Here is a 12,127-nt window from a genome sequence, read left to right as displayed (position 1 = left end):
CATCTCTGGTCTCCTTGAACTACTAGGAACTCATCTAATCTCTTTTTCATACAACACAATTCTTGGGCAACCTATCTGTTTTGCCAAGAGACCTTTGGCCTGAATGTCTTTGGTTCTTGCCACAAGTACTCAGAGGAGTTGGTTTCCATCATTCCACTAACCCAGCTGAGCTCTCCTGGACATGCTTCCATTTTCCCACATCCTCTTTAATGAATCAGTCACTTGGCACTCTTAAGCCAGGTGTAGTCTAATCTGTAAATGTGCAGTTGATTTTTATAGCTTTTAAAAAAATCAATCAAGCAATCAGCAAGAATTTATATCCCTTAAATGCTTCATATAAATACTTAAATACAAAGTTTGAAGGCAATACAAGCTCTCCAGAGACTTGGGGATCTTTCAGTATGCACAACCTTCAGAGGGCAGAAGCCATTTTGTTAAATCTCCATCTTGAACCTCTCATCAAGAAGGGAACATGCGGTTCTAAAAAGTGTGCAGTGACATCTAAAACAATGGTTCTCAAGTGTGGGAAATGCTGCTGACACCCTCGCGTAAATCAAGTCACTAGAACCAAATGGCACTGACAGTCATTGTATTTGCCAGTGTCACACGTTTGTGGGGGGCAGTCAGCCCGTTTCACCTAAGGATGTTCCTAATGAAGTAATTCAAATTATCGATTTTATGAAACCTCAGCTATTGAGTATATCTTAGCATTTCCTACGGTTGGATGAGAAGAGCAAAGGAGATGCTTGGGCTGGTTGGTACAGTATGCCAGTCACCTGGAGGGAAGGTACCCAGGAGACTGTCTGAGCCGTGGGCTGATCTAGCCCCTTCCTCACGCAATACTGTCTTCACTTGAAAGAATGACTGGCAGAAAAACTAGAGTTATTCAGATTTGTGTATTTGGCAGACACTTCCCCAAAAATGAAAAGAGTGAACCTGTCACTTCAAGGGAAACAACTGACAGTGTTTCTTGCCTATGATAAAAATTTAAGCTTTCAAGTGAAAATGAGAATTTTGGAAGACTTCTCTCCACCACCATGAACTTGACAGAGTCACAATACTTAAAGACTTTTGAGATAAGATTGGTGGTGATATTAACAAATGCAATTTTTTGATATTGTATAATTAAGTGTGTCAACATTCGGAAGATCTACATAACTTGGGGAACGAATATTTTCCAAATAACTAATGCTTGGCACTCGATCCATTTAATATGCAAGGTAGACCAACTGATTTTAATGTAGCAGATTATAAACACTTGACTGATATGGTTTGACATCCCATATTGTAACTGACCTCTAGGAAACTACTCTTGTTGCACATGGTGTGGTGTCAAAGAAGGAAATCCATACTTATCGGAAAAGGCTATGAAATACTTCTCCATTTTTCAACTGTATTATGAGTCCAGATATTCTTAATTTACCTCAACAAACACAACATATCTCAACAAATTGAATGCCGAGGTAGATATGATAATCCCCCTGTCTTCCGTTAAACCAGGCACTAACGAGATTTGTGAAGATGTAAAAAAAAAAAAGTCACTTTCCCACTACTTTTGGTTTTTTTTTTGAAAAGCAGAATTTTCTTAAAGATACACTGTTTATGTTAACATATAAATGGATTATGATTGTTACTTTAAAATGCATTAGTAAAGAAATATTTTAAAATTTCTCAGTTTTAACTTTGAATACACTAAGAATTGATAGATGTAACCCACATAAACAGAAACTCACTGGCATCCTAAATAATTTTTAAAAATCATGGGGTCTTGAGATGGAAAAGTTTGAGAACTGTTGAACTAAAACAAGAGTAGATGACGAATGGATAACTGAACAGGAGGAGGGGGTAAATGCATTGGAAACGATGTGGTTGATGGGGTCAAGGGTGTAGGCAGCAGAGAGGGCTGGGATATGAGGAGAAGGGGAGGATTAGGGGTGATTGGTCTGCAAAGAGCCCATGGGAGGACTCGAAGGATTTTGGACAAAGTCCAGAAAAGAGATTAAAGAATTGGAAAACAAGGGGCACCTGGGTGGCTCAGCTGTTTAAGCATCCAACTGCAACTCAGGTCTGACTTCGGTTCAACAATAAATAAACATTAAGAAAATTAAAAAAAATAAAGTATTGGAAAACAATTTATGACAAGAGGCAGAAGGACTTGTATTGTGAGCTTCAAAAATGAGAAAATATAATACAACCATTACATTGCTTATGCCTCCTTGTATCAATGACTGAATGGACTTAAACAATAGCGTGGGGATCAGAATCAGAGAGATGGAATGAAATAAAGATGATTTTTGGACTGTCGAGATGTTTATTTAGTAATAAAAATAATGTTCTCTATTAGGTGTCATGTGTGTGCAAGGTAGTATACTAGGTGTCTTTAATGTTCTTCTTTAAAATTTTTTTCCAGCTTTATTGAGTATAATTGACAAAGTTGTAATGTATTTAAACTGTACAACACGATAATCTGATATATGTACACATGGTAAAATGACAACCACAGTCAAGTTAATTAACACCTCCATCATTTCACAGAATTACTTTTTGTTGTTTTTTGTTTTGGTGAGAATACTTAAAATCTACTCTCAGCAAATTTTAAATGTATAATACAGTATTATTAACTATAGGCACCATGTTCTACATTAGAGCCTCAGAACTTTATTTACTTTATAACTGAAAGTTTGTGCCCTTCAACCAATATCTCTCCACTCGCCCCAACCCCTGGTTCCTGGTAATCCCTATTCCTCCTGTCTTTCTCTATCTGGCTTATCTCGTTTAGCATAACGCCCTCCAGGTTCATCTATGTTGGCACAGATGGCAGGATTTCCTTCTTTTTTTATGGTCAAATGATATTTACACATAAACAGGAAAATAATTTCAAAATGGATTAAAGTTTTAAGCATAAGACATGAAACCATAATATCTTAAAATGAATTTATTTTGCATGTGAACCATTGTTACAGATTTTAACAAATTTTAGTTGAGTAGAGTTCGGTCAAGAAAGGTCAAAGCCTAGTACATCCTAGACTTGGTCTTGACACGCTTTCATCTTGAGCTTCAGACTGATATGGACACTTGTCCTCAAGACATTTTTCTTTCTTCTGTTTTAGATATTCTTCCTCACCCTTTTGTGACATTGTTTTTCAAGACTCATTCAAATGTTGCAGTCCATGTAAATCTTTGGAGAGAATCCTTCCCTGTATATTTTGCTTAGGTACAAAGCCAATGGCCACCACTGGAAGATGTGTCTGAGGATTTGCCCTAAGACCTCTCTTTTTCAAGCTCTCCATCCTGCTTTTCCTTGACCTGTCTAAGGAAGCCTTAGGCAGAGCTTCTCTGTCATGACAGCTGTGTAACTCACCTTTCCTTCCAGTCCCTATTTGACACATGGCCTTGTGTCCTTAAATTAGCGGCATATTTCTTTCTATTTTTTTTTTTTTTTGAGTAAAGCATATGACAGTTTTGTAAATCTTAACTTTTTTCTTCATGTTACATAGATCTATGTAACTCTTGATTTGCCTTTTCCCTCCAGCCATTTCTTTGGACCATCATTTCTTCCGGTCTCATCCTTGTCAAAGTAGTATAAAGTGATCTATCTTGGCAGAGAGATTGACTTCCTTTTACTTTCAGCCAGACACTGAGAATAAATCTGCAAACTTGGTGATCAGTGGTATTGGTGGCTGGGCTGGACATATCCTGGAACCCTCAGGGAAGCAAGATCTCTCAGCAGAAAATGTCGACCTGAGTCACCACCACTTTTTAAAAACCGTTTATTCAGTACTTCATAATGTTTACCTCATTTAAGTCATACAGTAGCCTATTTCAATTTTTCAGCTGAAAAACTAACCCTCAGAGAAATTAACTAACACCTGGAGTTCAAAGAGAACCAGTGGCAGAAGTGGGATTTGAACCTAGAAATACCTGACTCCTAAACTTTCATTCTTCACTCTCTTTATGGTTGTTTATTATTATTATTTTTAATTTTTCTTTTCTTTTTTTTTTTTAACATTCATTTTTGAAAGACAGAGAGAAGAGACAGAGCACAAACGGGGGAGGGCTAGAGAGAGAGGGAGACACAGAATCTGAAGCAGGCTCCAGGTTCCGAGCTGTCAGCACAGAGCCTGACGTGGGGCTTGAACTCATGGAACACAAGATCATGACGTTAGCCGAAGTTGGCCGCTTAACCGACTGAGCGACCCAGGCGCCCCTCTCTATGGTTGTTTAAAATATAGAAACACATCTCAACTTGTGGCATGTTGGGCAAAGCTAGAATAATTTTAGCCTTGTGAATTTTTATGCTAGGAGTTCGACATTACATGTAAGAAAAATAAGATGTTGCCAATTAAAAATGATGGATAAAAATAAATCAAACAGAATCACCCTACAGGTTCTTCTCTTACAACATTTCTGATTAGATGTTCCAGGTTGCAATTGAACAACTCAAATTCTTTCTCTGCTTTCAGCTTTCTGTAAAATAATACATATTTATATTCTTGGCTCAAGCTCTAAGGTTGAAGTACATCACCTACTCACCAACATCCCTATTCACTTACTTCTATGGACTCCAGTTGAAGTTATAGCCACATGCTTCAATGGAAGAACCAACCTCTTGATTTGTATTTGATGTTAATGGAGATTGTATAATTCATTTACTTTCCATGTTATCTTGGATTATAAGTAATAACTAAGCAGAAAATCCTCAGTTTCAAAAGCATGTATGTAGTAAAGAACTTGTACCAAGTTAAAAAAAAGAAACAAGTAAAAAAAAGGGAGAGAGGGGAAAAAAAACAACTCAAACCCCACAAACCCCAAATCTTCTTTAAGACACACATGGAATCTCTTAAATTACATTTGTATCAAATTAACTTGGGTGGTCTGAGCGTCATCAAGCATGCAGAAAGGGTTCCCATAAAAAGCTAATTTAGGAAAGTCGTTAGGGCATTGACAATAGAAGCAACCTGTTCCCTTGTTGTCAATGTGTTTTCTTTTAGGGAAACTTGCTCTTTCCTGCCCATGCTGGAAATATCTTCCACTCTCTAAGAGCTCAGCCTTAACATCTTCATGGGTGGCTCCAAATGGCTGCCATTTTTACCATGTGCAGAATGATAGCTTCTCTTCATGTTTTTTTTTTTTTTTTTTTTTCCACATTGTACAATGACTCAAATACTGTCAGGTAGACTTGTGTGTGTCAAGAAACACTCAAAACTTACCAAACTTCTTTTTGCATAGCGACAGTTTAATTGTTCATTAGAAAGTGAATAATAATTCGAGAGAATGTTGTTTATCTGGTTGCTTTCTAAAATGTCCAAGGGGTGGAGTTGTGTTAGGAAGACATAAACGGCAGAGGTAGATTATGAATGCTGGCCTGCTGTTGGGTTAGGGGAGAAAGAAACAGAGGGCATGGTGGGGGATAGGGTCGCTAGAGTGCATGTTTTTTTGCACAGGACAATCAGAACTCAGCACTGGGAGCCCCCTATTTTGCCTCCAGAAAGGCTAACAGTACTGATCTCAAGTAGAATTTACATGATGGCTTATTAAAACAAAACAAAACAAAATTCACAAAGTATGGTTTTCCTCGCAGGACATACTTCAAAGGCCTTGGAAATTGGGTTGGTCTGTAGTACTAAAGAACGGAGGCTTGATTCCATCTCGTTCATTTCTAAATTGTCCACCCAGGTAAAATGTTGGACTTGTTCCATTTTATTTGCAATGAATATGTATTGAATACTTACCATGGCAAGTATTTAATTGTGAACATTGTGCCAGATGCTGGAAATCCCATCAGTCTGAGCACCTCTCTTGGCTATTGGCAATGCGTGTCCCTTCAAGGATCTATAAAATCGGGAAGGGGAGCTAAGAAGCAAAAACTCTTTTTTTTTCCTTTCTCTACAGGAAACACCCCAGTTCTTCTCTACTGTGTGTTTCTTCCCTGTGTGTCCCTTTTATACTCACACATTATTCTCATTCCCATAAAACATTCAGGGAAGGTAGACACAGCCACCTCGCATAAAGCCTGTTTAAAAATTCTAGCTTTCATACTCCTACTTTACATTTTTATATTCTCTCAATGTAACTGTAGCCTGAGTCAGAACTTCCCCAGTGGGTTTGGATAGTGCAGTACGTGGGGCTCCTGTGTCAAGGGGTCCTGGAAACTTCTCTCTTCCACCCCCTGAGCCTTTTCCCCACTTTTGTGGGAAAGGCTTTGGGTCCCCAGGGAGGAGCTGAGTCCAGGGACCCTGGCCCTTTTGTGGACCTTGAACGTGATGAATTTGCCGCAGCACAAGCTGGGGGCCACAATTCTAATTGTAATCTCTGCCTTCAGGCTTTAAAATTTTTTCTCAACTGGGATATACAGATTGGACTGTTTGGGGCACTTTAATGTTGGGGAATCAGGTGGGGTATTTTTGGCCCACCCAGCCTTAGGTAATGCTACATTAAGACTTTTGTTTCAACTTCTCAGTGTCTATTTTATTTATCCCATTTCTTTTTGTTCTAGTTTGTTTATTTTGAGAGAGACAGAGAAGGTGAGCGTGCGTGCACGAGGCGGGGAGGGGCAGGGAGGGAGGCAGAGAGAGAATCCCAAGCAGGCTCCGTGCTGTCAGTGTGGAGCCTGACACGGAGCTCTATCCCACGAGTTGTGAGATCATGACCTGAGCTGAAATCAAGAGTTGGACGCTTAACTGACTGAGCTACCCAGGTGCCCCCTTCTCATTTCTTAATAACCACCTAAAAATTTCTTCTCTGCTTGATGAGTCCCGTGACTCTTCCCTTTCTCTTCCTCTTTGTCTTGCCCCATCAGTATTTGCTTTATTCACTTTCATTCTTAATATCAACTTAAAAATTTCCACCTTGCTGAAACCATTCTCTTAATCTCTCCTCTGCCTTTCCACATTCTCTTGTTAACGGACATAATTTTTTATTAGCATCTGTAAGGCCCAGGAGGGGAAGCTGAGACCATCCATAGGTTTCCCAAACTGTCCTTTGGCTTTGCAACCATAAGCTTACATGGGGTGCCCATGTGCAAGGGCCCCCTTCACTGTAGCATTTGCCATGATTGATCGCGGTCACCTGTTGTCCACTCCACGAGGCTGGCTCTTTCCTCAGGAACACTGCTGTGTGGCTGGGTCACACACAGCACCTGCGGTCGTTCCACAGAGAGCCGTGGGTCCTGCATGAGCGCACGCATGCTCCTCCACTCTGCTGCTTTCCAAACCAGACATTGCCCCCAAAGTCGCCTTTCTCACAACGCATTTCCATCAAGTTCCTCAGGAAGCCAATGCTGCCAGTCCATGAAATGAAACAGCTCCTGGACATTCTGCCCTGTAGTTTCAGTAGTTTCTTGGTTTTGCCCTCCCCGCCGACACTGACTACCTTCTTGGTGACCAGAGATCTTCGAGATACTTTTTGTTGACAGATAACAATAACCAACGGTTAGAAATTTCACCTTTTTCTTATTAGTTGACATTTCCCTAGGTACCCAGGGAACCAACTCCCCAGGCACTGGATCCATCTCTAAATTCTGTTGGTAACTTTTCCCTTTAGTAACCAGTTGCAGCACAGTGACTGCTCAATACCATGGGTGACCAGATGGCCACCCAGGAACCAAAGGTTCTTCATTGCCCCTCCCCCCTCTATCCTCTCCTTCCCATACTACATGTTTTATGAGCCAGGGATGATCTAGCCAATCCCACTTCACTGACACACGTTGTGAAGGGGAAAAACTCAGTTTTCCATCTTCCTGTGTAGGGGAAACCCCAGTTCTTCCCTATCATGTCTTTCTTTGTCCTGTGTATCTCTTTTACCATCACAGAGAATACTTTGCTTCCGGTCACCAAATGTGGGACTGGCTTTCCCTGCAACAACAAGCAATTCTTCACAACAGCAGGTGGGTGTCCTACAATTTAATTCATTTCTGATGGTATCTATCAGGCGATAATGTCAGATCCCACAGGTTAAGAGCTCAATCCCATAGGACTCCCCCTCCTCCTCTTCCACCACCCCCATGCCCCCCACACACTTCAGGTACCAAGAGCCAACTCAGAGTCACCTCATTAGAACAAGAGATGCTCCAGGGCGCCAGGGTGGCTCAGTCGGTTAAGCGTCCAACTCTAGTTATTGGCTCCGGTCATGATCTCCTGCTTTGTGAGTTTGAGTCCAGCATCATGCTCTGTGATGATGATGTGGAGTTTGCTTGGGATTCTGTCTCCCTATCTCTCTGCCCCTCCCCTCCTCGCTCGCTCTCTCTCTCTCTCAAAAAATAAAAAAACATTTGAAAAAAAATCTTTAAATAAAAAAAGAACAAGAGATGCTTCTAGTGCTCTTATCACTTAGGAATTTACAAGAGTTTTAGGATCTCTGTGCAGGAACCAGGGGCAGAGACCAATATATGTATTTTCTATTCTCTCACAGAAGCCCTGTCTTTATTACTATCCAACACTCATTCAACAATACTTGGTGCTAGGCACTGCTCTGAAGGCTTTACTTCCACTGAATTCATTTAATCCCACAATCCCAGGAAGTGTAATAGTTATTCTATTATTATCCCCATTTTATAGATGAGAAACCTAAGGCACAGAGAGGTTAAGTACCTTGTCCCTGGTCACTTATCAGTGGCAGGATTGGGGTTTGAATCTATGAAGTTTATTTTTGGTCTCCATGCTCTTAACCCCTGAGGGGTTTCGTTCATGGGTAACGTTCCTTACTACTTGGCTTCAAAGGTTGATGAATGGTCCTGGATGTCATCCTGATTCACCGGCTTTCCTCAGAACAACAGTTTATGCTGGCCTTGCCTCTCTGTCATGCTCAGTAAGAGAACTCCTGTCCAGATGGGAACTGGCTCTTTAATGCACTCTGCTTCATATAGGGTGGGTGTATCAGAGTTACTTGGGGGTGCTAGGTAAAACGCAAATCCTGCCCCTGCTTCTGATTATGATGCCGGGGCAAGGTCTGGGAATGAGTGTATCTGATGAATGGTCCTCCTGGCTGAAGAATGTGATCCACGACCATATTGGAGAAACTGATACATTATAAAAGCAAACTCCCAAAGTCCGATGATCTTGCAAGTACCTTCCAATGGGCTTCCCAAGGGCATCCTGTATGGTGTATGGAACAGTTACTTTGTGGGTCCCAAAAATGAATTTCTTGTTTTGCTTCATTCATTTAACCCTTCCAAACTCAAATGTTTTCATGTGCAAAATGGGAAAACAATACCCCTTTTGCCTATCTCGAGGGTGTTATGACAGCACTTTGGAAACTCTAAGGTGCTATACAAATATAAGACATTAGTATTCATTGTTGTTTTTCCTGCTTATCACAAGTACTGCCAACTTCACATATGCACTGTTAATAGCTGCTTTCAAATTGTGTTGACATTTTAGGTGATTCTTAATGGACTTTGGTGTATTTCACTTGGGGGCTCTGTGCTGCTGTGTCTGGCTGGCTCTGGGAGTACCAAGATGAGGGAGGAAAGAACTCAGAGAAAGGAAGCTACTGAATTCAGGGAGGGATTCAGGGGGCTGTTACAGTAGACATTAAGACCAAGGTCTGAGTCAAGGCAGAGTTGGGGTCAGTGTAGTGACGTACCCAGACCAGAGTTCTTGGCAACAAATGGTCCAGGTCTAGAACTGGGGTTTCAGGTTGTGGATATAGGATGGGAGCGTGAAATGTTTGTGAGGCTGGAGCTTCTTATATGCACTCTCTGCCCGGGGCCTCCCCTGCTGCCAGCCATGATGGTCCTGTGTCGGCCACCAGGGAGAGTGAGGGTCACATGTGGAGGAGAAAAAGGTGGTTCTGGAAGTGTGATTATCTGCAGAGGGGTTGCTTTTGCCTCTTCCACTTTAGCCTGTTTGGAAGGAAATCCCTAACAGGCTGGTTACAAAAATGCCATTTGTGGGGCACCTGGGTGGCTCAGTTGGTTGTGTCTGACTTCAGCTCAGGTCATGATCTCACAGTCTGTGAGTTCGAGCCCCGCGGCGGGCTCTGTGCTGACGGCTCAGAGCCTGGAGCCTGCTTCGGATTCTGTGTCTCCCTCTCTCTCTGCCCCTCCCCTGCTCATGCTCTCTCTCTGTCTCAAAAATAAATAAAAACATTAAACAAAATTAAAAAAACAAAATGAAAACAAAAAACAAAAAAACACAAAAATGCCATTTGGTTATGATTTTTTTTATTAAAAAACTTGTGGGGGCACCTCAGTGGCTCAGTCAGTTAAGCGTCCCACTCTTGATTTCAGCTCAGGTCATGATCTCTCTGTGAGTTCGAGCCCTGCATTGGGCTCTGTGCTGACAGCACAGAGCCTGCTTGGGATTCTCTCTCCTTCTCTTTCTGCCCCTCCCCTGCTCTCTCTCTCAAAAATAAATAAACTAAAAAAAATTTTTTTTACTGTTAACTTTATTTTATTTTTTTCTTCTGCCCTCAATATCATGTTTATTTATTTATTTTTTTTTTAGTTAAAATATAGTGTAATAATAATTTCAGGAATAGAATTACATATTACTGTGTTACATATAACACCCAGTACTCATCCAAACAAGTGCTCTCTTTAATGCCCTCACCCCTTTAGCCCTTCCCCCCACCCAGCATCCCACCAGCAGCCCTCAGTTTGTTCTTTGTATTTAAGTCTCTTATGGTTTGTCTCCCTCTCTGTTTATATATTATTTTTGCTTCCCTTCCCTTATGTTCATCTGTTTTGTATGTTAAATTCCACATATGAGTGAAGTCATATGATATTTGTCTTTCTCTGACTTATTTTGCTTAGCACATACACTCTAGTTCCATTCACGTTGTTACAAATGGCAAGATTTTATTCTTTTTGATCACCAAGTAATATTCCATTGTGTATATATACAACATCTTCTTTATCTATTCATCCATTGATGGACATTTGGGCTCTTTCCATACTTTGGCTGTTGTCCATCATGCTGCTATAAACATTGGGGTGCATGTGCCCCTTTGAATCAGCACTCCTGTATCCGTTGGATAAATATCTAGTAGTGCAATTGCTGGGTCCTAAGTTAGTTCTATTCTTAATTTTTTGAGGAACCTCCGTATCGTTTTTCAGAGTGGTGCACCAGTTTGCATTCCCACTAGCACTGTAAAAGGATTCCTCTTTCTCCACATTCTCACCAACATCTATTGTTGCCTAGTTAATTTTAGCCATTCTGACAGGTGTGAGGTGGTATCTCATTGTAGTTCTGATTTGTATTTCCAAATTGATATTTCCATATTGATATTTAGCATCTTTTATTGTGTCTTTTAGCCACCTGGATGTCTTCTTTGGAGAAGTGTCTATTCATGTCTTTTGCCCACTTTTTCACTGAATTATTTGTTTTTTGGATGTTGAGTTTGATAAATTTTTTATAGATTTTTGGATACTAACCCTTTATCTGATATGTCATTTGCAAATATCTTCTCCCATTCCGTTGGTTGCCTTTTAGTTTTGCTGATTACGTCCTTCATTGTGCAGAAGCTTTATATCTTAATGAGGTCCCAATAGTTCATTTTTGCTTTTGTTTCCCTTGCCTCTGGCGACGTGTCAAGTAAGAAGTTGCTGCAGCTGAGGTCAAAGAGTTTGTTGCCTGTTTTTTCCTCTAGGATTTTGACGGCTTCCTGTCTTAAGTTGAGGTCTTTTATCCATTTTGAGTTTATTTTTGTGTGTGGTGTAGGAAAGTGGTCCAGATTCATTCTTCTGCAAGTAGCTGTCCAGTTTTCCCAGCACCATTTGCTGAAGAGATTCTCCATTTTCCATTGGGTATTCTTTCCTGCTTTGTCAAAGATTAGTTGGCCACATTTGTGGGTCCATTTCTGGGTTCTCTATTCTGTTCCATGGATCTGAGTGTCTGTTCTTGTGCCAATACCATACTGTCTTGATGATTACAGCTTTGTAGTACAGCTTGAAGTCCAGAATTGTGATGCCTCCAGTTTTGGTTTTCTTTTTCAGGATTGCTTTGGCTATTCGGGGTCTTTTCTGGTTCCAAACAAATGTTAGGATTGTTTTTTCTAGCTCTGTGAAGAATGCTGGTATTATTTTGTAGGGATTGCATTGAATGTGTAGATTGCTTTGGGTAGTATCGGCATTTTAACAATATTCTTCCAATCCATGAGCATGGAATGTTTTTCCATTTTTTTTGTC

Source organism: Felis catus, chromosome D3 (assembly GCF_018350175.1).
Source record: "Felis catus isolate Fca126 chromosome D3, F.catus_Fca126_mat1.0, whole genome shotgun sequence".
Classification (NCBI taxonomy): domain Eukaryota; kingdom Metazoa; phylum Chordata; class Mammalia; order Carnivora; family Felidae; genus Felis; species Felis catus.
The sequence above is the reverse complement of the archived record's forward strand: the minus strand, read 5'-3'. Positions refer to the sequence as shown.